The following is a 5218-nucleotide window of genomic DNA, read 5'->3' as shown; positions in this document are numbered from 1 at the left end:
TCCTTTTAACTCGCGGGTGCTCACGCCTGGTGGAGGGGAAGCCGGAGCCTCCTCAAGCAGCCTGCCCGCCCGCCGGGCTTCCTTCCGCTGCACGGCTCGGGGCCAGGCACGGCGCCCGCGAGTTAAAGGAAGCGAAAGTTGCTGGGAAGTTGCTCGGGTGCTGGAGCAGGCTTTTAAAGTGCCGCCCGAGCAAAGTTTAAGCCTGGAAGCCCCGAAATCGAGCAACTTCCAGCAACTTTCGGCTTCCTTTTAACTCGCGGGCGCTCGCAACTCGCCCGAGCCGCACGGCAGCCCGCTCCAAGCAGCCCGCCCCACCCGCCGGGCGTAGAACCCTTCCGCTCCTCGGTGGGAAGACGCTCCAGCCTGCAAACTTTGCCTTTGCAAAGCCCTGGAAGCCCTGGAAAACCGAGCAACTTCCAGCAACTTTCGGCTTCGTTTTAACTCGCGGGTGCTCGCCTCGCTCCCGAGCCGCATGGCGGAGGGGAAGCCGAGCACCGCCGGTCGCCTCCTCCAAGCAGCCCGCCTGCCCGCCCGCCTGCTGGGCTTCCCCTCTGCCGCGGCTCACGGGCCAGGCACAAGCGCCCGCAGAGTTAAAGCGAAGCGGAAAGTTGCTGGGAAGTTGCTCGGGTGCTGGGAGCAGGCTTTTAAAGTGCCGCCCAAGCAGGACCGCCCGAGCCGGGAACGTGGGCACCAAGGCAGGGCAAGGCTCCACCAGCAGCAGCCTAGCTTTAGGTGGCTCAAGCAGCCCGCCGCCCGCCTTGGTGGAACCCTTCCCGCTCCTTGGCGGAAGACGCATCCAGCTTGCAAGCTTTGCCTTTGCAAAGTTTAAGCCTGAAGCCCCGGAAAAAAGGGGGATCGGCGGGACTCACCTTCGGAGAGGTCACACTCGAAGGTGATTTCGAACTCCCAGCCGAGGCCTTTGCAAATTTCTTTCTTTCCTACCCCTAGATCGCTCCGCACTGTTTTGCAGCTTTGGGGGCCACGCTGGCACAGGGCAATACGCCACGCCCAACGATTTTTTTTCAGGGGCGGGCGGATTGGACAGAACAATGGCAGCGATTTTTTTCAGGGGCGGGCGCATTGGACAGACCAACGGGCCGGATGTGGCCGCGGGCCGTGGAGTTTGCCCACCCCTGCCATAGAACATAAAACTGGTTATCATTTTAAAAATCTCATATATATTACACATATTACTTTATGTTAACTTCTCCATCTGTTTTCACTCTACCAAGATATGTAGATTGACCCATTTGCTTCATTTTTTCCATTTATTAATCATTTGTATTCTCTTTTCCTTTCAGATTTAATTATTTGAGAGTTTCCTACATTGCTCCTCATTGCACCATTCACATATCTAACATTCATTCCAATCATTTACATTTTCAGCCAACATTGTGACTTCACCCATAAATGAAAGTATGTTCACATTCATGTCCCTAACCAATGCAGACCTCCTCATAAGTTTTATAAATATCATTATACTTTTTATAAAGGAATATATAATTATGCAATACTGGGTGTGTGTCACATATCCATGTCTAACTTCCTGCTTCGTTGAGTGTTCCCTTGATTGTCATGGTTGCTTTCTCACTAATACCTCTCTATTATCACATTCAGCAACCAACTTTCAACTCTACACAAAATATTCCATAGTTTTAAGCCTGTTCGTTTTATCATAAACTTTTCCTAAATCAAGAAACATATAATAGAATTTATATCTCACATCCAAACATTTCTTAATTTTAAGAAATTAAGAATGTCTTCATTGCTTTCCAGCTAAAGGACAATAATATTAATTGTATATCCTTGCCCAGCATAAAATCCTGCTGCTCTTCCCCAATTTTGCTCACTGTCACATTTTGTTTTTGGACTTCTTTCCTAGGTACATTCACAGGAACAAATAATAAAATAACCTCCCTTTAGCTTTTCACTTACTCTTACTATCTTTCCCTTTCCATGGGAGCAATAGCATCTTCTTCTAATTTAAGTTTTAAATCCATGTGTAATAATTGCACAAATTTTCCACTATTTCATAATTCACGTATTTTCCTCCAGGATACCAAGGTCTAGTCAAAACACTGTAACCACTTATCACTGAAATTCTTCTGATGTAGCATCAAACTTGCCCACCCCTACCATTTTCATCATTTACTGCCTTTTTATGACTTTTCCTTTGATGCTAATACCAGTAGCATTCAGTTCCATACCTTCAACTTCATCCTTCAACCTATTATTTGCATTATAACTTATATGATGGGAAGGAGGACATGGGTAATCATCTTCAGGGCCATGTGGGGAATTGCTACCAGAAACACCTGATGGAAGGAAGTTGCTTGTATCTATCTCTCAGTAGGAGACTAGACCAGTGGTGGTATTCAGCCAGTTTGCACCGATTCACGTGAACTGGTAGGGAAGGATTTAGCATGGGTCACCAAACCTGTAGTAATGGCTGGACACGCCCCCCAACCCACTCGTCCGGTCGCTGCTCATTTGCTTGCCCCAGCTGCCCAATGCTTGCTTGCCCAATGCTCCCCACTCGCCCCACCTAGTTACTCCTTCCCTCCTATGTGGCATGCTGGGTTTCTTGTGGCTTGCCATTTCTAGCACTTCCCACACATGATGCCTGCGACCCAATTGAGCAGCCCTGATCTGCCTGCTGCTCACAGCCCCCCACCATTCCTGGATCTTGGCAGGTCTCTCACACCATTCCCAGGCTCAGCTGGCTGGCTTCCCCACTGGCACGGTCCCATCCCGGGCAATGATGCCTGGCAGGGCCTAGCTAGCTGCCTCCCCACGGTTATTGTATGCTGTCTGGCTTGCTTAGCCACCAGTGCCCGACTCCATCCCATGCAGCACTCATTGGCCCTTGCTAAGCTTCCCCCACTGCCCCCAGCCTCCAGTGTGCCTGGTAGCAGAGCCAGGGTTGACTCATTGCCAATCGGGTCCCCACCAGCCTGGATCTTGCCCCTGCTTGATTCTCCACAGCTGCTGGGCCTTGCCTGCTTGGTGCAGGTATGGAAGGGGCTGACCAGGGGCACGGACGCTATGCTGCCCACATCACCCTTTTGCCTGCTGCCCTTCCCTCTCCTTCCCACTGACCTGTGCTCTTTGAGCATTGGCTGCTGTGAGAATGCTGTGAGCGAGCCCTAAAGTTGATGGCGGGAAGGAAGATCCACACCAGGTTTGCTGCACTCAGCCATAGGGCTGCTTGGGGGGGCATGGCAAGGCTTGGCTGCCTTTCGGGCCCAGCTTTGGCTTCCATGGGGCCTTCCATGTGGGAGGCCTAAGAGAGAAAAATGCCTCCATCGAGGGTCGTCTGCTTGCCCATCCGCTGGCCAGGCTGGCCTGGAAGTGGCAAGTCTCCTTCTCGTGGGCTGATGCAGGACCCAAGGCACAGCAGAGGTAAAGCAGGTGGCAGCCAGAGCAGGTCAAAGGCAGTGAAGCCTCTCCAGAGCAGGTATTTCTTCCCGCCATCAGCCGTGCCTTCCAGCCCATGGAGCTCTCACTGCTGTCACAGCAGTGGTCCGCACTCTGCCAAAATGCTCAGCAGGGGAGCTGAGTGCCATGCAGCTGCTCTGCCCTGGCTGGCTTGCCTTTTCCTCTTCCACCCTTTTAAAAGAGGAGAGGGCATGTTTCATGGAAGAGTAGGATTGCTCGGTTTGAAGAAGAATGGCAGGTTAAGAAGCGGCAGGGTGCTCGCCGGCGTAGGTGAGCAATAGGAGAAAGGGAGAGCGTGGCAACCTTTTTCCACCTTTCTGGGTATTCTCTATACTCTTCATTGCCCAAAGAGGCTGTAATTAAACACTCAAACAGAATAACACTAGAAATTGACAACTAGTGCTGCTTGAGCAGTGGGCTAATAAGGGAGCTCGCTGGTGGGGTCATGTGCGGGAAGTTTGTGTGGAAAGACGATTGGGAAACCAAGGAAGCGATTAGCGGAAGTGAAGCGGTGGGATGGGGAGCAGGGCCGAGCATGCACAGCAGCTGGGGGGCTTTGTGTAGGAGTGTGGACTTTGCTTTCAGTTTCTGGCTTTGCTTCTTGCATCTTCTCCGCCACTCTTGTTTCTTGTCAGGCCGTATTAACCACCTCCTTTTTTGGTGCTTAATGGTGGGATAGGTAGAAGTTGAACAAATGAAGCTCCCCTGTCCCCCAACAACTGCCAAAACACTCGTTCAGCAAAGGAGGGGTGGCTGGCAGAGGGAGCAATGCACGTGGAATAGCCTGGTGCTTCCTGGTCGCCCTTGCAGCATGCGAGCCCCAGCAGTTGCTGGAGGAGAATCTGGGCAGGGGATGAGATGCAGGCTGGCAGGGAACCGAGTGCCGACAGCTCTGCCCTGGCTGGCTTGCCTTTCCTTCTGCCACCAGCTGCGGGAGGAAGGTAAGGTTTCCGGCAGTCGGTAAAGCCAAACTGCTGCCTAGCTCAGAGCTGCCGGCGGGGGGAGAGGGGGCTGAGGCTGCAGCACATGCCTCGCTTGAAGCTCCCAACCCTTTCCTTTCCCCAAGTTGACCACGCCCACCCAATCACATGACCAACTAGCATCCCACACAGTCACATGACCACCAAGCCATACCCACCAAATAAGCCACTCCCACAGAATTGGTAGTAAAAAAATTTGAATCCCACCATTAAACCAGACATAGAGCAGGTTCATTAGGAAGTGTGCTTACCCAGGTATCTGGGAACAGTTTGATTCTGTTAAATCCCAGGAAACGGACAGGGTTCTCAAGGCTGTCAGTGCAAGTGCCTGCATATTAAATCCTTCTTGTCGGGTTGAAAACCTCATGATGTTGACCTCCAGGTGGTGATCAATGTATCACTGCAGAAGGGGATCCTGGGACCTTTCAAGGAGACATTAGTCTGTTTCTGTTGTGGTTAGCCGGCAGCAGGTGCAGAAGGCTGAGGAGAGCGAGGACTCAGATGAGGGGCCAGGACCATTAGGGAGTGGACAGCTGCCTTCAGAGATTGTGGGGGCTGGCAGCAGTGATGAGGAGGTTCCCGAAGAGCCTGTGCCAAGTGCACATGTGCGCAGGATTGCTTGGAGGAAAGAACAGTTACAACAGCATGGGCGACTCGGGAGTAAGGCTGCAAGGTAATGGCCCCTCCTTCAAGAAGATAAAAGTCAGCTGTGAAACTAACCTTCTTTGCAGAAGGCAAAGTCGTTTGAAACTACAGCTTTGTGGACATTCTAGTATCCTGAGTTTGTATTTGAAGGTTCT

The sequence above is a fragment of the Notechis scutatus genome, chromosome 3, assembly GCF_049901735.1.
Source record: "Notechis scutatus isolate UNSWTSFEM ecotype Mainland chromosome 3, rNotScu1.2, whole genome shotgun sequence".
Classification (NCBI taxonomy): Eukaryota; Metazoa; Chordata; class Lepidosauria; order Squamata; family Elapidae; genus Notechis; species Notechis scutatus.
This window is presented reverse-complemented; position numbering follows the sequence as displayed.